Source organism: Mustela lutreola, chromosome 2 (assembly GCF_030435805.1).
Source record: "Mustela lutreola isolate mMusLut2 chromosome 2, mMusLut2.pri, whole genome shotgun sequence".
Classification (NCBI taxonomy): domain Eukaryota; kingdom Metazoa; phylum Chordata; class Mammalia; order Carnivora; family Mustelidae; genus Mustela; species Mustela lutreola.
This window is the reverse complement of record NC_081291.1, coordinates 162971366-162999049: the sequence shown is the minus strand read 5'-3', so window position 1 is coordinate 162999049 and position 27684 is coordinate 162971366. Positions and strand designations below refer to the sequence as shown.

General features: G+C 39.9%; 1 long non-coding RNA gene across 2 annotated transcripts in view; it reads left to right on the top strand.

Moving 5' to 3' along the window:
- Positions 1-27684, top strand: part of LOC131825103 (uncharacterized) — a 395582-nt gene that overhangs the window by 313929 nt on the left and 53969 nt on the right. For both annotated transcript variants that reach the window (XR_009351129.1, XR_009351128.1), the window contains exon 3: positions 1816-1902. This is a non-coding gene — a long non-coding RNA (uncharacterized LOC131825103). The remainder of the gene's footprint in view (positions 1-1815; positions 1903-27684) is intronic.

Sequence of the window (27684 nt, the reverse complement as noted above, 5' to 3'; positions counted from 1 at the left end):
ATGCAATACAAATAAACATACGTGGTCTTTGCTTTTCCCTGAACCTCGATGTGGGAAGTGAAGTATAAACACGATGAGATTTAACTAAAAAGATTTAAATCAGTTAAAGAGATTACCAATAACGATGGCTGAAGACAGTTTATTACCAACTGCCAAAATAATTCATTAAGTAATCTATTCTTTTCAGAGGAGGCCACCCAATGTTTCCTGTAGATAGTTATTATATGAAGGAGACTTCCAGATACATTCTTTGAAACTTGCAGACCATCCATTTTAATAATTCGGCTCAATTTTCTCTTGATTTGGATGTTTTAGGAACATCTCATATAGGGCATTCCTTGAGATAAAATACATATTTCATTATGTTAAATCAGTATCTAGGCATTATTAAGGGTGATGTTAGACTCTCCAATGCAGATCTTTTTTGGTTCATGTGACAAGAAGAGCTAGGAAAATGAGACTACTGTAGAACAAGAAGTGGGCAAAAGAGAATTCAGTTGAAATTTTTTACTTTGTGTAGATTATAGGTTGAATCTAACCTTTCAGAGTGCCACATTGTAGCAAATTGCCAACGAGGCTATGAAATGATAATGGTGTTGGTTGGGGGTAGGGTATGGAAGGCCATGGAGATACTGGTTCTTCCCTTTGTTAAGAATTTTGAGCTCAAAATCTTCCCATCTTTTTCCTTTCTTTTTATAATTAATTACAATAAAACAGCCCCTCTTCTCTCCTTTCCTTTTCCCATTCACCCCGACAAAAACAAAGTTCTCTAATTCTTGGGGTGAGTTCCTGTCACCACTACTTTCTGCCCTGTGTTACTTTCTCCTTCAAAGATTTCGACACTGGGGCTCAAGGTCTTTCCCCCTTTTGTACCTCTTCAGATATCACTACCTTGTGTTGTCTCCAGCGGTGTGAAATGTTCTATTGTAAAGAGCATGACATGATTATTTTACTTTAGTGCAAAGGAATCTGAGGAGTGAAACTATAATTGAATCAAATAAGTTATAGTTATGCATTATTCAGTTACTAAGTCTGTCTTCTGAGTTTTGCAAGTTAAGCCTCTCATCACAACCTTGTCCTCTCCGTTTCATTCAATAAATAACTTCATTGTGATTGCACTTTAACCCTACCCTTCCAACATTTCAGCTCTCTGTATTAAGCGATGTAAAAAGTTATCCTTCAAAATTTACATACTGTTTTGTAATCTTAGATATATAAAGAATGTTAGAAGTAGTCTAGTCTAGCCCTTTAAATATAAAATGGGACAAGAAAATTCAGACCTGAAGAGATAACCATCACAAAGCAAGTGGCAGTACTGAGATTCGGCAGAAGTCAAATGCAATGCTTTTACTCACTACTCCTCTATTAGCAATACACTAGCATGTCCCTTTCCCTGTGGTCTTAAATTGTACAAACTCCAGTATTTCCTATTGGAAAACCTCGCTATTCTAGTGTGTAGTAAGATTTTTAGGCATCTGGTAATGATTCGGTGTAGGATATCCTTTTTTTTTTTTTTTTTTAAATCAGGTAATAGAAAATTAAGCCAGATGTGAATAACCATTCTATAATCATTAACAGGTGTTCTTGATCTCATGGTAGGTTATCCTGAGATTAGACTTCAATTCTGAGTTATTAATGGCTAAGGGCACGGATAAGACAGTTATTCTAAAATTTCCATACACTTGCCTCCTCAGGTTCAGGGATGGAGTAGGAACTTAGGGAACACAAATATATGCTTGTCTGGTAGAGTAGTCATCAATAGCACATGTTAAAATTGTCTAAGAAAAATACCTTCCTTTTCTTTCTTTTCTGTAGCTTCCATCTCCAACCATTTCTCGCACCTGTCTGAGGGCTCCTGAATGCCAGTGTGACTAATGAGTGCCAGAAGCAGCAGATGGGAAGGTAAGCCTTCCCTGTCTGTACTCTTATATTAGCCAGTAGGGCTCCTTGTTCCTTCCCATAACATTCCACTCAATTGATCACTAAACAGTCAGATACAACGTGAGAGGCATTTGGTACTTGTTCAATACAAGGCTCTGCATCAGAGTTTATCCAAGACTCCACTGAAAGCGTGGTATGACTTTATTTGCTAATCTCACTCAATCCTCAGTCATGAAAGTCCTTTTGAGCCCCACCTGTGATGCAGTGCATCTTCGAGCTCACTTCCCGTGCTTTGCTCCAGACTGGGCTATTAGGGTTTTATTGGAGTTAGTGGAGTTTTACAGTAGATCTACCCTAACTCTGACCTCCAAATCAGCTTCATGATGCTATAGGCCATATTAAATTACTACCAGGTTCCTAGAGGGATCCGTCCTTCCAGTTGGGTAAAGAGGCTCTGAATTGGGGTAGGCAGGCATGCCTGAAACAGCTCCCAAGTCAGGAACTCATTTTCAAGTCAGAGGATCAGTAAGATCTTTCAAAAAGATTCTTTATTTATTTTTTATTTTTCAGTGTTCCAAAATTCATTGTTTGTGCACCATACCTTTCTTTTCCTTCCAATAGTAGCTTTCCTTTTGGTCATTTTACTGCTCATTGGTACCCCCACTAGTGGATCAGAGAATAAGGAAAAATCAATTCACCTGTTTGGGTGGTAGTGGGTAACAAAATAAGCCATTGTACAATACAGAAGATCTACATCTTCTGGTTGTATGACTGCGGATTATCTGCACATCAGTTATCAGGGTTCACCTTACAGCTATGGGAAACTGGGAAATGCCTAGGTACAAACTTTCACTTTTGTAGCCATTTATGTTTACTATCATCTTGACTATTAATTTTTATAATAATGAAAGCAATGGTAATAAAAACCTAAGCATCATCTATAGGCATGAAATAAAAATAAACTCTCTTTTCCCCCTTCCACAATCTTACTTCCAACAAGTAGTCTATTGGGGGCTTTTTTTATTTTTAGATCTCCTATTAGTGGGCTACTTTACTCTAAATAATATACTCTGTCTCTACTGTTTTTTTTTTTTCTTAACAACTCTACACAGTTATCTCTGTGTAAAAGAGATAAAAGATAAAGTTTAGCCCATTTATACTCTTCTCTTTTTATGCTTATTTTAATTTTTTTAACTCTTAGAAGAGTTAAAAAATTAAAAAATTAAAGTAAGCATAAAAAAATTAAAATAATCAATTAATAACTCTTAGAAGAGTTAAAAAAAATTAAAATAAGCATAAAAAGAGACTACTCTTGCCTTTATAACTTCAAACATTAGATTTAAAAATTGATATACACACATACTATAGCTTTCTATCCATCTATATCTACCTTTATATGTAGATACTATTTCTTTTTTTAACAGATTTTTGTTTAAGATTTTATTTATTTGACACAGAGAGAGATCACAAGTAGGCAGAGAGGCAGGCTGAGAGAGAGGGGGAAGCAGGCTCACAGCTGAGCAGAGAGCCCAATGTGGGGATTGATCCCAGAACCCTAGGATCATGACCTGAGCCGAAGGCAAAGGCTTAACCCACTGAGCCACCCAGGTGCCCCTGTAGATACTATTTCTTGAATCTTCACCATGTAAAGTAAAAAAAAACAGTACCCATTGTATTTCTGTGTTTTGTTTCTGGAGTTGATTCTAAGAATTAAAATTCAATAAATTTTGTAAATATTATTCACTTAAGATGAAGTAAGTGTGAATGTACCTGTGGAGAGGGTATTATTTTCTTTGAGTCAAAAACTAGAACCTCTTGTAGAAGAATACACCTCTAGCAAAAAACTCTTAGTAGTCTCCAACAGTTACTCAAAATCATGACTCATTTTGTATACTCAATTATATACCATAATTTCATTTTTTTCTCAAATTTCTAACTTTTTAAGTATCTCATTGTTGCTAAAAGAATCATATAATTCACTCTATCCTTAAATGTCCTAATTATACTATTTATTATAGAAAATTCATTTTCTTGCTGGAAACATATTTTTTTCAGGATTCTTTAATTATCTATTCTTATTTGGCTCAGTTACTTTCAGTCTTATTCTCAGTAGTCACGCTGGGATTTTTACCTCTCATACCTTTGGTTTAACCCCTTGGTTCTAGAAACCTATGTATTGCTCTTTTTTGGATTCTCTTTCAGTTTGCTGTAGTACTTCCAAAAGAAATATCTTTCAGAAGTAGTGGGTAAAAGATAAGGGGTAATTGTATGCTTAAAATATTGTGACTTTGCCCTCATGCTTTTTTGATACTCTGAGTATAATATTCTATGTTTATGTGATGTGATGTGATGTGTGTGTGTGTGTGTGTGTGTGTGTGTGCGTGCGCGCCTGATAGAGAGAGAGAGAGAAAAGAAAAGGCATTTACTGCATTGCTTTTGGTATCTAGTGATACTGATTAGAGGTCTGGTGCCAATCTGCTCATTATTCTTTTAACCTTTTTCTCTTGAAAGCTTTTAGAAATTTTTTCCCTCTATTTTTGAAGTTTAAATTTTCTTTTACCCTGCTTGTCATTCTAGCAGCCCTGAATCTGAAGATTTGGATCCTGCTTCAGTTCTAAACAATGTATTCTATTATTTTAAAATTTATTCCTCCCTTCCATTTTCTCTCTTCCTTCTTTAGAGAATATGCATTAGATTATGTGTTGGGTAGCCTACAAGTATTTTCTAGTTTTCAACTTTTCTATTAAATTTTCTATCCTTGTATATGTTGCTTTACATTCTGGAAATTTCTTCAAGTGTTTATTTTAGCCCTTTTATTGTCCTTTTTTAAAAAGTTGTTGATCAGGTTCTAAATTTCCAAAAATTCTTACTCATACTCACACTTTATTTTTTGCTATAGTAGCCTATTTTTATTTTACAGAATCAATATCTCCTTAAATCTCTCTGAGCATACTAAATAAAGTATTTTTCAATTCTGAATTATTCCTCTTCATTTTGAGGTCAGTGGTTTTGTTATTGTGATTCTTCCTTTTTTTGTGTGCTACTAGTTTTCCTCAATTCTGAATATAATCAATTCTTAGATGCTCATTCCTTATTTTTTTTTTCAGATTTTTATATCTTTGAAATCAGGATGCATCTTACAATTAATACTACATCACAGTTTAACTGGCAGTGCTTTTGCTTTTCTTTTGTGGTATATGAGTGTTACAATCTTAACTGAAATGAAACATGCTTTGGTCATCTGTAGTAGGTTATTAATATACACAAGAGTTACATCAGCTGGAATAGGTTTCTTACATAATTATTTAGGCTTGTTTCTTCTGAGGGTATTTGCTTTCTAAGTACCTGTGTGAGTTTATTGGTTGGCAGACTTCATTTTAGGTTGCACAAGTGGAAGTAGCAGATAGCCCTATCTTGCCCTGGTACCAAACTGAAGAGATCTGTACTCTGGCTTGTGGCAATCACATAGTTGTTTCATGTAGTGCTGAAACCAAGGATAGATGTTTCTCCTATACTCAGGGGGAGGGGTTAGAAGTTGGGCTTAATTTTTGTCACTGTTTTCTAGAGATTATCATCTTGATGTTTGCCTTTCTCCCCATTCTTAATTGGTATGCCATCTAATTGTCCTTTAAGGTTCTGAATTCTACTAGATCCCACCCAGGTAGTGGCATTTTCTTGGTGGGATTTTTGACTCTGGTTTCTTTTGCTTTGATTTGTTCATTAATATCATCCTATAAATTTGTGCTGCTTCTTTATTTAGGTCTAGGGTTAGTGGTTCTCACCCTTGCATGCATGTTGCAATCCCCGGGGGAGTTTTATAATACATTGATCCCTAGATCCCATCCCAGAAATTCTGAGTTTTGACTTGATAAATCTAAGGTGCAGTCAAGATTGACAGCTGTTGGCCTAAAGCAACTCTGAAATCTAAAGCATCAAGGAGAGGCAGCATGAAGTATCACCAGTTCAACTTCTATAACCAAATTGCCTAGGTTAAAATTCGAGCTCTTCCGTTTAGATCTGTATGGTCTTAGGCAAGTAAATTTCTCATGACTCAGATCTTTGAATTTATAAATTGGGGGCTATAACCATAACAGTTCATTGGGTTATCGTATAGATTCAACAAATTAATATTAAACAACATTTAGATCACAGTGTCATATGAATATAAAATAATAAGTACACCAGTTATGAACACTATTTCTCCTCTCTCTTAGGTTCTTAGCTTCACACTCTCCAACATTTTGAACCCTGCCTCTTCTCTGAGTCCATCATTTCATTCATAGTTTCATCTACTTCCATAAGTATACTAGATTCCATGGTCCAACATTAGGCTTTTCTTTTCTTCCAGCACCCTTCATTTTGTAGCTCTGTTGTCATTCTGATGTTGTAGACCACTCACTAAGTCATCCTTCACTCCTTCTTGTCCACTCCTTACTTGGGACTATGGAATCCTGTTGAGAAAAATGGTGTCATTACTAATTCATGGTCTGGTCCACTATGTGGGTTATCAGCACAACTCTAATTTTTTTCTAGTGTGTCCCTGGTGGACTCTTCCACTCCCCACAGTGAATTCTCCAAAGTTCTCTCCTTGCAGACTGTCTGTTGGAGCTCTTTCTATCTCAGCAAGCAACTTTGCCTCCTACTTCATTAAAATGTTAGAGGTTATTCATTGCAGATTTCCTCACCTTTGTACAGATAGAGCAATTAGTTCATTTAACTTAATTTTTTTCCCTCTTGAAGTGTCAAGGAAGAGATATACCTCCTGCTCACAGAGAATCTACATGTTTTTTTGTTGTTGTTGTTCTTGGCCATTCTCATTCGTTTGGTATCTCTCTTTTCCTACCTGTGTTTCAAGCTTTTCATCTTCTTCACCTGGATTCTTCCCCTTAATTTATAGATCTTACAGTCTCCCATGAAAAAAAAAAAATTCTTTTCTCCAAAAATTACAACATCTATGTTCTTCACTTCACAGCCAAGCTACTCAAAAGAATATTGTACACTTACCTCCCTTCCTGTTTCAGTCCCTCTCACTCTTGTCCTACTAAAATTAAACGTCTATCCCTCATTCTTCAACAAGGCTGCATGATGACCTCACTGCCCACTCAAATGAACTCTTTTTCATCTTCAACCTGTTCGGTTTCTCTATGGTGGTAGACATAATGTGCACTTCTCTCTTAAAAGTAGTTTCTCCTTTGGCTTCTGAAATATTGTTCTCTTCTTGTTCTCCTTTTTTGGTAATCTTTGTCAGTCTTCTCTGTAGATGTTTTTCGACCACTCATTCAGTGTTGATGTGTCATGATTTGTGACCTTAGTGTCTCCTCCACTGCCATATTCTGGTGCTTCTATGTATAAGCTACAGCTCATAAGTGTTTATCTGCACCTAGAATTCACCCTGAGCTCTACTTCCTCAGATAAACTGTCTAGTAGAACTTTGCCATCTTGTTAGTGTAAGGAACCTCAAAATTGAGCTAACTTCTTTTTCCCAGTCTTGTTTTCTTTCAAGTTTGATGAATTTCAGTATAGTGAATGACTTCCGAGACAAAAATCTGAAAATCACTCTTGACATCACTCTCACTCTTACTCTACATTCTAGATGAGTGGGTAGGTGCAGTTACTTCTACTTGTGTAGCTTCTCTCATGGGCCACCCTGTTACCTACCTCCACTACTCTTGTATTAAATCAGAATTTGATCTTTTATTGGCCAAGCTTGCGATAATTGCCTTCTAACTGGCTTTCCTATCTTCCAATACCGCCTTTACAAAAGAATTTTTCCCAAAAGCCTTGTGGAAGAAAATGAGTGTTTACCGGTTTTAAAATGAAGGTTAATTTTCTTTTGTCTTATTCTTTATAACCATTATAAAGAATGATTTAATTCATTCTGTGGGAGAGGTGAGATTATTTCATCTTCCAGGGAATGGAGATCAAGGAATTATGGTTTTTTTGAAGATACAGTCCATCTTGCTCTGAGGAAGAGAGAAGCCAGCTTTTCTCATGCTAATACTGAACTCTAGTTTTAATGGGCCATCAAGGTTGCTATTGTTGACAGAAAAGAAAATAATTTAATTTTCAGGAGCATACAGATTTGTTTGTGTGTGTGTGTGTGTGTATGTCTTTTTTTTTTTTTTTTTTTTTTTTTTAGTAAATAGTATAGAGGTTCTCAAAGTGTAGTCCTTGGATTAGCAGCATAATTATCATCTGGAAACTTCTCAGAAGCACAAATTAGGTCCTACCCTCATCTAAATTAAAATTCTGGCCATGGGACAATGGCAATATGTGTTTTATTAAGCCTTCAGAAAATTCTGGTGTAAGCTGAAATTTGAGAACTACTGACCTTATATAATGTCTGCCATATAGTGGGCTTTGAGTAATCACTTATTGAAACAAAAAGGTAAATATTGGTATCAAGAGATAAAAAGGCCTTAAGGTTACTGGTTGCCCTATGAAGTACACTATGGATGAGCCCAGGAAACCTGAGTCAGAATTTTTGCAGTTAGTTACTGTCTTCCTGCAAGAGGGACTTTCAGGTTGCCTACACCTGGGACCTGAGTTGTCTAGTTGTCTGGTCTTTAAAAAAGTAGACCCATCTCTTCATTTGCACCAAGAACTTTTTTTTTTTTTTAAAGATTGATTGATTGATTTACTGATTGATTGATTGATTGAAGAGAGAGAAAGAAAGCAAGGAGGAGGGGCAGAGGGAGAGGGAGAAGAAAACATTCCACTGAGCAAGGAGCCTGGATACAGGACTCAATCCCAGGACTCTGGGATCATGACCTGAGCTAAAGGCAGATGCTTAACTGACTGAGCCACCCAGGTGCCCTGCACCAAGAACTTTTTGCAAATTTCCAGGACAGCTATAACTCCAAGAGCAGCCCATGGGACACCAGTCAGGGAAGTTGCTAGGAGCGTTAGCATGCAGGTGGCTGTGAGTTGGATAGGACAGGGAGGATGCTGTCGTCACGGTGGTACCATTTGTGATGGTGTTAACATGGGATTCTGGCTGCAGCTTAGGTTACATCACAGACATAATGGCACACACAGACTAGACCCAAGCATTTTTTCCCATGTCACTTTTACTTAATTCTAGATGGCCCTCTGTCACCAACAGAGTCGTTCAGGAGGTCAGAAAGAAACACTAAGTGCTGGACATGGCAGAGTAGCCTGTAGTCCATGATTAAGACTTGAAGATAGAAGGCATCAGAAGAGCTGAATGAGAACCACTGAAGATGAAAGTTTTTTCATGGCTATTACACCAGCAGGGTAGTGATTCTGATGTTATTTTTTAAGATGCTGCAGGCTGTTGACCCTCATTGTTTTCCCCAAGAGGGCCATGAAACATGACCCACAAAACCATCCTTCTTGATTCAGCTTTTTTTAAAAAAAAAGAAAAAAGAAAAAAATTACCTCATTTCTAAGGGGAAAGCTCTGGATCCTGGATGACATAACAAATATACAAATATATTTGGGGAGAAGGTTCCTATTTACAGCTAGAAGGAACACTCACTCACCACTCTTAAACAAGTTTTTCTCTTGTCTCTAAAGGAAATATTATTGACACAAGGTTTGGGGGTGGGGAGTGCTTTTCTAGTATAGTCTAGTGCTAGCAAGGAAGCATGTAAATCCCGAACAGGGAAGACCACTGTGGTGCTTCAAAAACACCCAATTCATGAGCCCAGGAAATGCTAGAGGCAAATGGAATGTCTCAGAGGCTCCCCTCCTGAGCCTGTGTTGAGCTCAGTGGCATCTCCAAACTGATTAACTCTTTCATCTTTGTTCTGAATGCCTAAGCCTTCTTAAGCAAGACTTTGCTCAAGAAGAGAACTGGAGAGCCTGGTCAGTCACCCTCCTGAAGGTCTCTGAGGTCAGTAAGACAGGTTCTGTGATGCTGGAGGCCTGGTTCAGAGAACACTAGCTAAGGAGCTTTAAAACATAGGAGGTGTTAATTAGATACACTTGAGATCAGTGTGGACAGCGCATTTTCCATTTTAACTCAGCCTGCTAAAAACAAAACACTCTCCCCGACTCCGATAAACATTGGTCAGGGTGGGAGAAAAAGAGAAAAGGGAGGCTACTTCTTGCCAAAGGCTACTTCCTGCCTAAAGTGTTGCCCCAGCCCTCTACCCACAGGAGCCAGTATGGAGGAAAATTGAGGCAGTTGCTGAACCTCCAAACATAGCTCTGAGGACTTCCTGGGAGTCAGCTGCTGGCATCCTTGGCTGCAGGCTATCAGACAGCTTGAGGCAAGCAATTCCCACTATCCCACCCAGAGGGGACTCGCTCAGCCTGTTCTCACTGGCACGGTGGAGAACATGCACAGTGAGATGGTAATAAGGAAAGCACTCCAGACCCAATGTCTCTGGGGGAAGCGTGGGTGTAGGGGCAGAGCCTGAGCCTTCCCTGCACAACTATGGAGGAGATCCATGTGAGGCTGTCGTTTAAGCTGGAATGTTTCCCAGGACTACTGGGGTATCTGAGTATAAGCGATAGGGCTGAGAGAAGGGAGTGGGCCTTCTTGGTTGGTCACAAGAAACTATTACATTTAAATTGTTCCATGGAAAACATGCTTTCTGAAGAATCACCTTACTGAGGCCAGAATTAGGTGACGGTTAGGCCAGAATTTATTTGAAATGAGAGTTTCAGTGGTCAGTGGTTGGGGTCAGTGAGTTGTGTCCAGACCTGGAGAGGAAGGGCAGGGAGTCTCACTGTGAACTACAACCGAATGTAACTTGTTTAAGATGCTAGGCTCACACTCTTGGAAGAACACAAGCTTAAGGACCGTCCATGTCTTTCTGCTCACATTCCGAGCTTGGGTGCCTACAAAAAATCCAAGGCATTTGCTATGATACATTACCTCATTTTAGGAGTCAGACCTCTCAGAACCCTCAAATTAAGCTCCATGAGGTTTGAATTCAGGGACTTCCCAAGACCCAGGGAGTGGAAAGAAATGAAGAGTGCAACTATAAGCCAAGAGCAATGTTTTCTCTCACCACGATTGAAATGTGGAATGTGTTCAGGGTGAGAACACAAATAGATCTGAATGACCTCGACCATTTGAAAAAAAGCCCAGAAATACCTCATGTATGAAGCTAAGGACCTGAGAGCGAATAAATAAATGTGTTGCCAAATAGTGGCATAACCTCTGAAGCCACCTAATCCTTTCTATTCCACCGTCGTGGTGAGTAGGAGAGTAGTTCCGAGACACTATCTTGTGACTCTCTACCCACAAAGTCTTCAGACCAGGAGGCCCAAATCCATGCATGAGATAGAACGCCTTCTAAATCGAAACCCTAACAATTTCCGTAGCCTTAGCTCCCATCACATTCATGGTACCCCCCAGACAGCACTATCCCATGGTGAGCGCTCAGTATAAACGTACGTAAGGTAGAGTCTTCTGTGTAGATAATATCTCATCTTCCAAGAACCATCAAGGCTATAGAGCCTTTTCTCACTCTCTCATCCCCAGAGATAACATTTATTATTATATACTTCTATAACAGCAACCATGAGACTTTGAGCCCCATATCACTCTACTCTGTATCCCCAAAACCTAGCAGTTTCAGATATTCAGAGAGTACATAAAAAATATTGAATGCATGAGTGAATGAATGAATGAACAAGAAGCTGAAGGGTAAGGATGTGTAGTGCCTTAACCAAGAACGTACTATAGAACCAAGGCCAGGACTGAAAATTAAATATAAAAATGTTAGCCCCTGCTTTGTTCAAAACCTCACCACAACTCTATGTTACATGAATCCTTTTTTGCTTTGTTTTGCATTGAATATCTATAGCTATATATAAAGTGAACGCCTGGTGAGTGGGCGGATGGTGGTGTTCACTCTTATTTAGCGAAATGTGAATATGTCAGAATTACAGAAAATAGAAAGAAAGAGGTTTATGCAAAGCTGTCAGTTCTCATGTCTGTTTTTTTTTTATTTTATTTTTTTAATCTGAGATGGTGCCGAGATGGTTCAAACTTAATATTCACATCCATTTTATCACATTAAATATGATCATTAGCAAACAGTGTTTGGATGGTAGCTATTTCCTAACTGACAATAGCCATCCGGTGGTACCCACTTTCCCATATGCCTGGGACTGATACAATTCAGATAGTCTGGAAAACAGTGGGAGGAAGGAAGCAATTAGAAATGAAGGGGAAGCTGAGGGCAGAGGAGAGGCACCAATTTTATCTTGCACAAGAATATCCCTATACCTATTCTTTTGAAACTTATGGGTGGGGACAGAAGTACTATTTTTAAGTCTGTTTCATATCCTCAGTTGGCATGCAGTCATGCCCATAGGGTGAGTGGCAGGAAACCTTGAGGGTGGGCACTGGTGTTTTAAAAAAGCTCAGGCCGTAGACTAAGAAAACAGGAAGAAATGAACTCTAGAATACTGTGGCTATGGAAGAAGTTAGAAAAGTAGACGGACAGTGGTAATGCTAAAAATTCAGTGTATCAAGCAGTATTTTATAACAGCTCCTTACCCCAACCCACCCTTAGCAATATCTTTACCAGCTGGGGTGAAGGATGGGAAGAGAGATGAATGGGTGGGAAGGAGGCCTGTCCCTTGGGATTTCTACATACTTGCTGAAGATTCTCGGGCAGTAGCATCACCCAGAAAAACAGAAGGGAAGAAAATATCTGGCAATAATTTGTGAATTCTGAGGATCCAAAGTGAGGACGCTTTGACTGCATTCTGAATTCTAGGACTAGCCTGTTACAAACACTGACTAGTTGTTCATTAAATTCCTGTCCTTTCTAAGCATTCCACTGGATTACATTACTCAACTTCCTTCCCTCCCCCACCCCCCGCCCGGTCTTGGGTAGGTGATGTCATGTGCTGAGTTCTGGCCGAAGGAATATGGGCAGGCATGGTTGGTGCCATTTTCTAGGCCATGTCATAATCCATGACTGGGTCTTTGCTTGCTCACAGCCTGTGTGGAGAGGAATCTGAGCCTCTAGTGGAGGAGGAAGGTGTCCCCAAACAGGTAGGGTCTGGATCCTCATATGATCTACTTGTAAGGCGGCCTACCAAACACAGCACTAATTCCTTATGAGCCATTTGGATTTTATATGTCATTCTGTAAATCCCCTGAGGCACGGCTGCTTCCAAACCTTTTACAAAAATGACCGATTGAGTCTCACAAACCATGTTGTCCCATGTACTGTCACCCTCCAGAGTATCTTCAATCTCCCACCCATTTAGGGTATGCAAGCAAATTGTTCATTCAGAATGTCAAAAACTCACATGTGGCTAGAATTGTAATGATATTTAAATAGCCAAGGAACCAACAGAACAATGTTTTGGAGAGAAGGTATAAAGAAGTGAGGGGACACAAGGCCATTGATGCACACATGTAATTTCAGCTAAAGGGCCAGGTCCAAATGCACGCAGCCTCCCCCATAATTCCCAAAAGCTCTGGGATTTAACTAGAATAATGGGGCAATTTAAATAGCTTTCAGATTTCAATTTGAGCTGGATGTTGAAGTGAGGTAATTAAACAAATAAATAGGCAAATAATGAATCTTTGCATATCTGCACTGTGGACATGGGAGTTTAGAAGTTGGATAGGGACTAGAGGACACATACAATAGGGGCGCTGGTGAGCAAAGGATTTCCTCAATGTCCTGTTGCATATTTGAATCTTACTCTAGCTACACAGCCCTCTTACTTACCTGAGTGATGAGTTTGGAAGTAGCTCTCCAGGCAAGGGCAAGAGTAATCTCTAAAGTCTGATGGTTCTGCCATGTACATTCTGCTCACTGCTTGCTCTCAGTCTGAATTTTCTGTTGTCTCTACCCAGAGATAAAAATGAAGTTTTTCTTCAACAAAGATCATTCTGTGATTAATTCCCTTACTGCATTTCCTTTCTTTTCTACTTCCTCTGTGCACTTGGGCCACGTAGTAAATACAAAGATAAAAGTTCATTTAAGAACTACTCATGATTGCACAGTGAAGGAAATCTGTGTACCCACCCAAGTCGCTGAAGGAACCAAAATGCTGGGCTTCAGAAACACAGCCAGCTAAGGATTCCCTGCTGGTAGCTGGGACAGAGTGAGAGGGATTCTGTCTACTCATCCTTGCCTGGGGCAGACAATCAACTCCTAGGGACAGAAAAACAAATTATTGGTGACTCTTCTCTGTCTCATTTTCAGGAAAATTTCTCTGAGTGTCCTGAATGACCCAACCCACAGGGCCCCATGGTCATATGGTCCCAAGCCATGCCTTTGACTACCTCTTCCCTCCCTGGATATTTCTCTTTGAACTTATTTTTGGCTTAGAAACGTCCCTTCCTCCACACACACACCTCCTGAATATTACTTTCTAGCAGGTTTCCTGCCAGCTACTTTTCTTTCCATCTCACAGACACCCCAAACAATGGTGCTAACACAATACAGAGGAAAGATCCCTGAGGGACAATTTGAAGAAAAATTTCCCAAGAAAACTACTCATTGTTAGTTATGTTATTGTTCACGGATATATTCACTTCCCTGTAAGAATCCCACCTATTGCTGTTAAGCACAGCTGTGTCATTACTTGAGGAAAAGAAATGTGAGCATACATGATATATATGCTACCAGCTTCCAGAAGCTTTAGGAAGCACTGTGAGATTCTGCCAAGTTTTTTTTTTTTTTTCTTTTTTTCTTTTTTTTCTCTGCTTCTACCTCCTGCCATGAAAATGGTACATACCACACAGACATTTATTCTTTAGCTTGGGTTGGGGAATAAAAAGACATATCGAGTAGAGCCAAATGGATTTAAACAGAGACACAGAGTCTGCAGTCATCCTGCAGCCACCATCACTGAGATTTTAGGATTGTTTGTGGATGTAGGAAAGCTGATTAATATATCACCTGTTAAGGAATATTAGGTATAGATTTTGTAAATAAGAGATGACATTTATTGGGATAAACCTCTATAAGGTTTTTGGACTGCTTGTTATAGTTGTAAGTATTAACCCTAAATGTGCCAAACCCTTTCCCCTTTCCATAACCTAGACCACTCAGTCCCTGAAATGGAGGAGCTATGATGAGGTAGAGGGGTCAGATGCCTGATCCTCAAACTGGGTGGAACTAAGACTCTCCAAAAAGCTGGACACCACCCCGGTAAGCATCCACCCCTCACATCTACAGTAAGTCAATGCATTACAAGTAGAGTGGGGTAGTCTCAGTGTGTATCTTTGTAATAGCTACGGAGATAACTTGGCTTTCCTTTTTTATCTTTAGCCTGTTTTACTCCCAGATTTGCAAGGTACTGTTTCTTAGCAACATGATTTTGGAAGAAACATGGTCCTTTCAAGCTGGCAGTGCAACCTGAAGATGCTCTTTCCGGTGACCTCTCTATTCCCTAAGAAGCTTCTTAGAGTCTCTATTTCCACTAAAATCTTCTGAGTTACTCTCTCTCCATGATTCAAGTATATGTCCTCCTTCCTACGTGCTTTTCTCTAGCACCTGCTCTTTATTAGAGTTAGGATTTCTTATCCTAGCTGTGCTAGCTTTACTTTTTGGTTATCTGCTTTTGTCAATTCCCTCCTCCTTTTGATCTCCCTCCTCTTCATCTACCCATCCTCACACTCACCACTACTGTCACATTATTAGGAGACAGCCCTCCGTGAATCCTTTGTATTTCTGCACGTTCTGTGAGCAGAAATACTGACAACTTTTTGTTCTAGACTATCTTTTCAAGGATGTATAGAGCAAACAGCCTTGGAAAATCGAGATAGTGACTTGCTCCAGAGAAGACAGCAGGTTTGTCAAGATAGTGTCTTCCTCCTGGGTAAATGCTGGGTAGGTTTGCTTGTAGCCCATCATAAAAGATTGGAGTTGCTTAAGCTCAGGGTTCCTCAGCTGTGACAAAACAAAACAAAACAACAAAACAAAGCAAACAAAAAACACCAACAGTTACCTCCCAGCATTCCTCTATGTCTATCTGTGTCTCCCTTGGGGGTCTTAGAGGACACAGGGAACTGACACAAACATGAATCTCATTCTACCTAATGTACTGTGAGTCATAAAATCTTTTGTCTCTCACTCTACCAATATCGGTAAAACTATGGTAATTTTTTAGCCTACAAGTTGGGCAAAATCTTGGGCCCTTCACAATTCTTGATATACACCACCTTCTATACAATTAAAATTTAAATTATGATATATAATTGGACATAAACTAATATCTGTAAGTATCCATATTTTTATGTATTATACAAGATCCCATTTCGTTTAAAAATGGTATTGAAACAGTACACCCATGGAGCACCTGGGTGGCTCAGTGAGTTAAGCATCTGCCTTTAGCTCAGGACCTGGTCAGCAGGGAGCCTGCATCTCCCTCTCCTTCTGCTCCTCTCACCTCCTGCTTGTGCTTTCAGTCTTCTACTCTTTCTCTCTCTCTGTCTTTCTCAAATATATAAATTAAAAATAAAAAAAATAGACTGACAACACACAAACACAATGATCATTGTATCTCCAAATATTTAATGTAACTCCTCGCTTTTGTAAAAGGTCTGTGGAGTGACTGAATGAATTGAAAACTGGGGAAGAATTATATATTTTTGTTACAGAATTATCAACCCATTTGTACTCTAGTTACTACTGAGCCTCCCGATAGAATGGAAGAAAGCCGATATTGACTCCCGGCCTCTGAAACAGCAGCGCAAATTTAGTTGATGTCCCCCAGAAGCAGAGGCACTGGTTTTGTTAAGAATGCATGGAGGCGGGGCGCCTGGGTGGCTCAGTGGGTTAAGCCGCTGCCTTCGGCTCAGGTCATGATCTCAGGGTCCTGGGATCGAGTCCCGCATCGGGGCTCTCTGCTCAGCAGGGAGCCTGCTTCCTCCTCTCTCTCTCTCTCTCTGCCTGCCTCTCTGCCTACTTGTAATCTCTGTCTGTCAAATAAAATAAATAAAATCTTTAAAAAAAAAAAAAAAAAAAAGAATGCATGGAGGCATCTCATCGCTACTTATCGAGGACAGGGCTGGGAATGTGTGCTTCTCCGTGAAAACTTTTGACTGCCTAGCCCTGACTACACTCTTCAGTATAGCGCTGTAAATATTGGTTCTTGAGTACATCATTCAAAAAAAGATTTTGAACACCTATTCTTTGCAAGGAAGTACTAGGCTTTGGGGATTTGAACATGTAAACAGTCAGATTATGGTTCAAAAAGTAGTAAATGGTAGAATACAATTAAAAACTCTGCAGAAGCAGAGAAAGGCAACCAATCCAAAAGAGAGAGGGGGCAACGAAGACTCAGCACTGAGGCAGGGGTTATGTATGGTACCAGTATTTCTTTATATCCTAGCCTAATTTGGGGGCCACATCTACTTTTATTTTACTGCTGACTTCTTAGGCCTTGATTTTACTGGATTGATATAACCATCCATTCCTTTGTTTCCTCTGTCTTGATAGCCTACTTTAGCTTTTCCTACCAGCCTTTTGCTCCTGTAAAAAGTCCTTGATTTGGTTTTTATCCCTCATAACATTTTGTTTCGAGCTTCTTATTTTCATTCTCTCCTCTGGTTTTCCCTGAGGCTGACCACACAGAGTCATCCTTGTTTGGTTCTAGTATGGTCTGTGGCAGGGTACCTATGTCTCTAAAAGCCCCCGCATGTGTACTAGTGTGTAGACATGTTTAACAACCCCTGCCCTAGGACCTTCTACAACTCTAGCAGTTCTGTACTAAAATGGATTAGGCATGCCATCAGCTTATCTTTGTAGCTGGTTTCTGCCCAGTTAGTTTCTCCCTACCTTACTTACCTTGACTCGCTTTCCTCCCACTCTGCATTTTGACTACTGAAAATAGAGGAGCCCTGGCTATAGGACTGTATGTTGTTTTGATTAAGAGTTTACAATGTTGGGTGCCTGGGTGGCTCAGTGGGTTGGGCCGCTGCCTTCGGCTCAGGTCATGATCTCAGGGTCCTGGGATCGAGTCCCGCATCGGGCTCTCTGCTCAGCAGGGAGCCTGCTTCCTCCTCTCTCTCTCTCTGCCTACTTGTAATCTCTGTCAAATAAATAAATAATTTAAAAAAAAAAAAAAAAAAAGAGTTTACAATGTTCCAGAGAAAGAAGTAGAATCCTGGTTTGCTTTTTTTATTTTTTTAATTTTTTTGGTGGTTTTGTTTTGTTTTGTTTTTTGGGTTTTTTGTTTTGTTTTGTTTTGTTTTGTTTTTTTGTCTCTATCAGTAGGACTTGCACAATGTCTCACAAGGTATAGAAAATTTTAAGCAAGAGGGGTGTCTGGGTGGCTCAGTGGGTTAAAGCCTCTGCCTTCGGCTTGGGTCATGATCCCAGGGTCCTGGGATAGAGCCCCACATCGGGCTCTCTGCTTAGTAGGGAACCTGCTTCCTCCTCTCTCTCTCTGCCTGCCTCTCTGCCTACTTGTGATTTCTGTCTGTCAAATAAATAAAATCTTAAAAAAAAAAAAAAAAGAAGAAGAAAAGAAAAAAAGAAAGAAAGGAAAGAAAATTATAAGCAGAATTTAATGCTAACCTCTGTCCATCCCAGACCCAGTGGAGAAGAAAGGGAGGGAGGAGGGGGAAGGAGAAAAGATTACAGCTTTCTACCTCTCCTAGTGAAATAGCACAAATAGAAAGTGCAGAAAAGACTGGGAGTTGCCATGGCAGCCTGAAGCTCCCCACAGAAACCATGACCTTCCTTGTCTAACCACAGGAGGGAGAGACCCTTTCATAGTAAGTCCCAGCAGATACTATGGTGACTTCATGGGTGAAGGGTGTCCCTCGGCTCCAGACAGATAGCCATAGTGACAGGATCTTTTCATTTATGCAGCAAGCAGCATATTCCTACTGAGTGTGACCAGACATCCAGTGGCTGGGATGCCCACACAGTAGAAACCCACCAATTTCTTAAAAAATATGTAACTATAAATCAACCACACTCTTATATTTCAAACAAACATTTTCCCATGTAAAGCCAAGCAGCTGAATTCTAATCATGTTGTAGCAGTCAGATTTATATTTAAGTCATTTAGCCGGCCAGCTAATTTAGGAGATAATCTAAAAACCAGAGAAAGTATTATTATACTATGGTGTTTATTTGAGTATCTGGACACTCTTAAAAGGACTGCCTTGAGGATTCCTTCCAATTAAAGTTGCTGGTAGAGCACTGAGTGGGCTGAGTGTGATCAAGCATCCCTATTTTCATGCCACTGTAATCTGAGATATGGGGGCTGCTGTTTGATCAGTTGATCAACTAATCCACTGTCTATTTGATTCATTAATTTATTAAACATTCATTGAATGCCTAAGATGGGCTAGGGAGTATGCTAACTGGTAAGGATTTAGAGATATGTAATGAGAAAAACAAAACAAAAACAAAAACCGAATACCATCTCGGGAAGTTTTCAATATAAACAAGCAGTTCCAGTTTCAAAATATTGTGATAAGTGTTATAATCACCAGATAAGAAGTATATACATATGTATGTGTATCTATGTAAAAAGAAGCATAGGTATTCATAAAGGAGCAAATACCCCATTTCTGCCGGGGGTGAGAAGAGATTAGAGTGAGGGAAAAAGTTAATGGTGGCTCAGCTCAGTTTCAAGGGATTTAGTAAGAATTTCTCAATCTGAAAATGTTGGGGCAAGTATGTACGCAGCAGGGATTACACAAGCTAAAGAAGCATGAAGATATATGGTGCAAATGATGCATATTATGAAGAATCGGTGTGTGGAGAGGGGATGCTGATAAGAAAGAAAAAGACCAAATCAAGAGGGCCTCTGTCATTGTGCTGAAGAATTAAGATATTATTCTGCATATGATGAGGGGAGGAGAGAAAAGACAAGATACTGCTCTGATCAAGTTGTGTGTATGTTTCAGAAAGCCTCCAGACACTGGGAGTTACAGTTGTGGGGAGGTTCTGACACTCTGCTATAATTGCCCACAGGAACACTAGCTAAGAAGTAATAGATGATATGATTATGACATGCTCCAATGGCCGCACTTGGAGATGCAAGAAGATACTTCTGAGAAGTGACATGACAAGATGACAGTGTGAATGTGGGGATGAGGAAAGGACAGGGTGTATGTTCTGGGTTGGGTACTTGGGCAAAAAACTTGTTGACAGAAACAGGGAACATGGGGGATTGGAGATGATGGGTTCCTTGTGAATGGGGTGAGTTTGCAGTGCCTGTGAAACATCTAGAGAAAGATGTTCCATATACAAATATAGCTCCATATACAAAGTGTGATTTTATGCTGATGATGTCAATTTGGAACTTGTGGATAGAAATTGGGTAGTTTATCAGATTTCCCAGGGAGTATGTTAAGGAATAAAATACAAAATTCTAGACTATTTTTCAAGTTGTACTGTTGTGTAGTCACCTGGGGATCTTCAGTTTTGATTTAGTAGGTCTGGGGTGAGCCTGGTATTCATCATTTAGAACAAGCTGCTAGGTGATACTGATTCTCCAGGTCCGCACACCACAGAGCAAGACTCTGGAAAACATTCAGGGTTTAAGGACAGACGGATGATGAGAAGTCCACAAAAAAGACTTAGTAGAGGAAGTCAAAGAGTGAGGCAGGGAAAGGAAGAATAAGGAGGCGTACTGTCTTAGAACCCAAGGGTAGACAGAGTTTCATAAAGAAGAAAATGTTCAACAAAGTCGAAGGCTGCTGACAAGTAGAATTAAGACTAGTAAATATCAAATGAAAGTGGCAATCTGAAGGTAATTTTGAACTTAGATGGGACAGTTTTTATATCACAAAGAGAACAGAAGTCACTTGTGGTGGAGAGCTAAGTAAATAGTAGGAGAGGACACAGAGATAGTAAATATGGACTAATTTTTGTCAAAACAAAACAAAACAAAACAAAAACTTGGCTATTATGGACACAGATAAATTGGGTGACAAGTAAAGAGGACAGAAGCCTGAAAGAGTTCATCATTTTTGTAACAGAAAGGACGTGTGTTTTGTGGTATGTACAATAATGCTCTCCCCCCCAAAAAGACATTCATATCCTAATTCCCCAGACCTGTGAATATATTACTCTGTATACTAAAAAGGACTTTGCAGATGTAATTAAATGAAGGATCTTGAGATGGAGAGATTATCCTGGATTATCTAAATTGGCCCCATGTAATCACAATGGGTAAAAGAAGGAGGCAGGAAGGTCAGGACCAGGGAAGTTGTGACCATGGAGGTGGGAGTGATGCTGTTTCTGGTTTCCATGAGGAAATAGGGTTTTGAGCCAAGGAAGCTTCTAAGAGCTGGAAAAGGCACAAACTGAGTCTCCCTTTAGAGCCCCCAGAAGGAACCAAGTGCTACCAACATCTTGGTTTCAGTCCCATGAGACTTCTGAGGTCCAAAATTGTTTAGATCATAAATTTATGTTGTTTTAAGCCAACAAATTTGTGATTTGTTACAGCACATAGAAAACTACAGTTGACCCTTGAATGACTTGAGGGTTAGGGCCCTGACCCCTGCATAGTCAGAAATCTGCTTATAACTTTTGACTCCCCAAGAACTTAACTACTTACAGCATACTATTGACCAGAAGTCTTACCAATAGCAGAAATGGTCAACTAACACATTTTTAGAGTATGTATTATATCCTGCATTCTTACCATAAGGTAAGTTAGAGAAAAGAAAATGTTAAGAAAATCATAAAGCAGAGAAAATGCATTTACAGTGCTATATGGTAAAACAAAAACAAAACAAAACAAAACAAAAACCCACGTATAAGTGGACCCACACAATTCAAACCCATGTTCAAGGATCAGCTATAGTACAGGGATCCTTAATATGATAAGGAAAAGAACCAAAGGAGAACTGGGATGTGTTCTATCAAACAAGAGGAGAAGAAATAGAAATCCAGCATGATATAACTGCTCTGGGGTCCAGTTTTCTCTAAGACTTTGTATCAGATGTGAAGCTATGGACAGAATAACTATCAACTACCATCTCTTGTGCAGCATTCCAACCACTTCTCTAAGAATATACATCATCAGAGGTGCCTGGATGGCTTAGTCAGTGAAGCATCTGCCTTGGGCTCAGGTCATGATCCTGGATCCTGGGATCAAGTCCAGCATAGGACTTCCTGCTCAACTTGAGGAGAGGGGGGTCTGCTTTTCCCTTTCTCTCTGCCCCTCTTCCCTATTTGTGTTCTTTCTCCCTCTTAAATAAATAAATAAGATCTTAAAAAAAAAAAAATAAGAACACACATCATCAGATCCATGCTTGGACTGTCACAAATTACCTTATTGCAGCTGTCCCCAACTCTGTTATTTCCAGATCTTCTCAGACCCAATCCAGTTTTCTTGGATATCCGCTCCAGTCTCTTTGTGAACACCTGTCATGATGATTATTTCCTTCCAGTGAAAAAGTAGGAGAGATTCCCTTACAGTAAATTACTTAGGAAACAAAATATAAGACCAGGAAATTTAGACTATAGCTGAAAAAGAATCTGGACTTTGGTGATCGTAGATCTGGGTTCAAATCCCTGCCCTTACTAAGTATCAGCTTGGAAGAGTAACATGTCTGAGCCAGTTTTCTAGTCTGTAAAATAGGGGTCCTAACACCACCTTCCTGAAGATAAAATGAAGTATCATATGCCAAATATCTAAGCACACTGGAGGAGTGCAATGATGTTGGCTCTCTTACTCATATTTAGTGCTTTCAGGGAAGTGTTTTGTTTGAGTAAATTGTGGCTGCTTCAATGTAGGTAAACTCAGAAACTGACTCCCCTAAGCATTCTTCATTTAGGGCTGAGTTCTGTGGGTTGCATGAGAAATTGACCAGTGGAAGGACCCTGGGGATTTCTTGGACTTCATCTTTTCTGAGGGTTCCTAGGTTGAAACCAAAATTGAGAGGGAATCTCATCTGTTAGCCCCTTCTGTTTCTACCCGATTTTACGTCTTCTCTGTCTTTCACATCCATATTTTGAAGGTCTTCGAGTAGCACACCCAGAACCTGCCACGCCTCTACCCGGAATCCGGCGGTGGCTGCAGGAGACCTCGGCACCCTCCTGGTTTCCATGGAGACACTACGTGACGTCTGGACGACTCCACTGCGGCCGGAAACCTGAGCATTTGTATTTAAATGAGGAAAGTGGGGGAAGGGACAGTAAAAGGAGGGGAGGAAACGGGAGTAGGGAGAATGATGGAAGTGAGCCTGTGAGCGTTCAAGGACTCAACAGGGGAATAGAAAAATCCCTGAACGCAGTCACCTCGGGCTCTCAGGAGAAATCAGAAAGAAGGCAGCAGGAGGCAGAGGGGTGCTTATTTCAAGCATAAGAAGTATCTTCTAAAGACTCATTTTTGATTTCGGGTTGTAAGGGACAGAATTACACAGATCACTGCGAACCCCCTTTCCTTGTGGGGGACTCCCAGCTGTGAACGCTGCTCAGTTTCATTTCCAGGAAGCAAGAGAGACTTTTCATTCCGCCGAAAGTCTCAGGTGTTGTAGGTTCTCTGCTGGTGTAGGAGGGGGCCACACCTCTTTCACTCTCCACCACCTTTCCCCCTGTAATGTCGCTGTATAAAAAGCTCGGGCTTTGGATTACCTGCTGCTTATTGGCTGAATCCCTAGCAAAAGGTTTGGGAGGGTAGGGAGGGGGAGGTAGTGGTTGGGCAGAATCTATGCTAAGATTGAATTGCACAAGGGTTTAGATGATGTCAGCTTTAATAAAGGTCTGACCTAGTGAATGTTAAATGTGGCTGCATGATGAATACTCAGAGGGGATCGACGGCAGAAACCTCTATGAAAGGGCCGCGCCTCTTCTTTAAAATATTAAGCAGGTTGCTCTGCTGATCTCTGGCTGCAACTCCCAGAGCGCTGGTGGATTCTCAGCTTTCTGCTATAATCACTCGAACATTACTTACTGCCCTAGATAACTGGGGGTCACGTGCAGTGTGCTCCAAAAAAGGAAGTCTTTGAAAAAAGAAAAAGCCATTATAAGCCATCAGAGTGCCTGCTGGTCTTACAAAGAAAAACCAATTCCATTTCATAAACACTTTCTGAGGTCTACTATGAGCCAAGGGTATGCAAAAGGAGTGAAATTCTCTTTGCCTTCAAGGCGCCTATGCTCTGATTGGGGAAGCAGATGCATTCACAAATGACCCATGGTGACAAGCAGCAGGTAATGGACACCATAGGAAATCCAAGAGAGGTGGAATTAATTCTAATACCAGAAAGAAAAGAATAGTTTGTATGAAATGCCTCTGAGGCCTAGACTTTTATAATAGATATGAAGCAGAGAAATACAGGGAAAACTTCTATAGGGGTAGACTAGAAAAAGAAGTTTTACAAATGGCCTGATATATAAAATGCCAATTTGGTAAAATTGTCTGTCAAGTGGCATAGTGAACTGGTTTTCCACCCCCCCCCCATGAGTTATTTCTATTGCTGTAATTTATAAGGGACTTTGTATTGGTCTTAGCTTTGCTTGGCCTCTATTCCATTTTTACCACTCACTAAACCACAATATTTTGGTATTACAAGTTCAAGGTTTAATGTTTTCATTTTAAAATGGACCCAGAGGCTAGAATTGTGAGAAAGAATGCTTGAAAAAGTATATGGGTTCAGGCTGAATAAGAACTATATGAGCTTAAAGGGCACTGAGAAGCTTGTCTAGTTGAGGTAGGGCTGAAACGCAGCAGGCATTGGCGCCACTCGGGCTCCTTTTCAGACTCCTGGCACATAACAATGAAGAGATGAGTGACAGCATCACAAATCCTGGAGAAATTTTTGAAATACCTATCACTTATGGCCTGAATAGAGTGCATACCATACAGTTATGAGCCTTTAGTTTTCCTTCCAAAATTGGGAAAAATTGAGGAATAAATTAAAGGACAAGGAAGTCAAAGGCTAATTCGTGGCTTTAAGCCTTTGGATGAAGAGATCAAGAGGTAAAGGGATTAAAAAGGGGCAATTATTTCTTAGAAGGGAGAGAGAAGGAAAGCCATATGTTCTCAAACTAGTCATAGTTTGTGTATCATTGAGATGTCGGTTACCAAGGGCTTGTTTTCTAGGTCTTACTCTCAGTGGGTTAAGGAACATATCTATCATAAAAACATCTCACTGGAGTTTTGGCAATACAGTAGAGTATTAGTAATTTTTAGATGAAAAAACATAAAAACATAGAATGCCAAGAATCTACTTAATTTCATTCTTATTAATTTTTCATCCTCAGGCACATGGTTTGCCACAGAATCTTTGGACTCCTAGTTTATTTTAAGGCCATTCTGCCAAGCTTCTGGATAATTGAATAAAACTTTCTGGCTTCTTAATTTCAAATAAACACCCACAGACACATGGGTACCTCATTTATCCAAACACAGTCAAATGTACTTCTATCTTTTTGTAGTGGTAGTCAATATGGAATGACAGTTTCTGGAAATGAGCTTGGTAATTTAGGAAGTGCCCAGCTGACACCACCAATAGCTAGAAGCAGAGCAGTGGAGATAAAATTATAAAGAAGAAAATTAGACATAAAAATTAGAAAGATGAAGAAGATAGAAAAGAAGTAGAAAAACAAGAGATGAAACGAGAAAGACTAAATAGAACAGGTCTGAAGCACTTAATGAGCAGGTTAGGATCCTCTAGTTTATTTTCATCTTGACATAAAGATAGAAATTTCAGAGCTGCTAAGAATCTGGTGATTATCCAGTCTGGTTTCCTGTTTCACAGATGAGAAAACAGGAGTCAAGGGGACCTGAGTGACTTGTCTAATATCGGAGTTGATTAGAGATGAAGCCAACATTAGCATCTGGGTCCACTGTTAGTTCTGCTACACCCTTTCTGACACTTGTAAAGGCTAACGGTATCCAAAATTTCTTTTGAAATTTAAACACTTTCCCATTTTTCCTTGAACTTCTAACAACATTTTTACATTTAGATTTTTGTGTTACAGCTTACAAAGTGCTTATTTGGTACCCATTCTATGGGCAGAAAATAGCAGTTACAAAATGACCAACATGGAACTTATCTAATTTTTTTATGGTATATTTTTCCCTCGAATACTTTCCCAGCTCTTATTTGTGGAGTACTGAGTCAATTAAAAATAAATAGACAGTATTGTTCCTACTCTTCGCCATCATATCACCAACTAGGAACTCATTGTGCTTTATGAAAAGGAAACATAGAGATAGGATGGACAGCCTGGAAATAAAGACAAGCAAGAAGGAAATAGTGATGTGGACAGACAAAAAAAAATTTATAGAACTTGGTGCTATGGGTGATAGCAGTTAAATCTTGTAATGTTCTCAATACATAGGATGGGAAATACTACCTCTAGTTGCTTCTGTAATAGTGACCCTTGTTATTGCAAGAACGTTCTCTCTGAAGCTGATGAATTCAGTTCCCAGAAAGAGACCTAGGACTGATGTTGGGGAATAGGAGCGCCTCCTCCCCACCATGAACTGCACTCTCTGAGGCCCACCCACCCAAGGCAGGATGGTTTCAATCACTCCTGCCATCCAGCCATTGCTGACACTACTTGGCAGCCAGCCTACCTCTAATGGAATGTGTCCTGCAGCTGGGAATTAGGTCATCAGTAATTCACTTAATAGCATTTTATGAGCTGGGCTCTGACACAAGAGAGTGATCTGGTCTTACCAGCAGGAGCTTTCCTTGATGTGAGAGGAAGGAGGGAGGAAAATATACCATCCTGAATAATCAGACACTATATTCATTTCCAGAAAGTAATGGGTGAGGGTAAGAAAACTGGATGTTTCTTCAGACTTTCTATTTGATCCAGCCAGCTGCATGATCTTGGGCAATCTACCTCTCATTTCCAGACTTCAGTTCCTCTAAGATCTCATCTAGCTCTAACACTGTATACTTTCGACTCTACCTTCATGAAAGGTAGAAAATGCAGGTTTCATCAGGTCACCCCTTTCCCCCCACCTCCCTGATGGGTGCTTTCTGGAAAGGAGGATGTATGACCCTGCTCTCTGCTACTAGTGTGCTAGAAAATGAAAAAACCCTGATTTGTAGAGTTTGCTAATTTCTGTAGTGTATTCCCAACATGGCTGAGTCCAGGTTATCAGTGATTTAACAACTGGCTAGGAAATTTTTAAATATCCTACAGTTGACTCTCTTGAGCAGGTAAGAGCCTCACTAGCACATCACTGGTGCTCCCCCCAGCTAGAAAGAGCTGCTTCAGTCAACCGTTTCTCAGGCACAGACTAGGTTGGATTCTCCACACACCAAATATGAAACATCAATAGTCTTGCTTTGGTTTTGGATAAAAAACTACTTACAACTTCTCCTCTTTGATTCTTTTCTAGCTACTATTCTTAATTTATCTGAAGTGCCCTCAGAAACAGGAAATTCTCGGGGCACCTGGGTGGCTCAGTAGGTTAGTCCTCTGCCTTCAGCTCAGGTCATGACCCCAGGGTCCTGGGATGGAGCCCTGCATCAGGCTCTCTGCTTAGCACGGGGACTGCTTCCTCCTCTCTCTCTGCCTGCTTCTCTGCCTACTTGTGACATCTTTCTGTGTCAAATAAATAAATAAGGTCTTTAAAAAAAAAGAAATAGGAAATTATCATTAGAAAAATATCCATACTCATCAGGCTTGTCATATGAGTTCTCATTTCTTTTCCCTCGTGTTCAGGGAACCTTTTGACTTTTATATTTTCTTGCCTTCTATCACCCTATATCTTCCTTGCTGAAAAACCCAATATGTATCTCATGAATTGTTCAAAAGGTTCACTGCTATACAGGGCTTAGAAGTTGAGAAAAAAAAAAAAAAATCCCTAAAGTATTTTCTCCTTTTCACTTGATGCTATAAAAGGGTCCTCAAACTTTAGTGTACAAAATCTCCTGGTTCTAAGAAAATCGGAGCAATTGAGGATGAA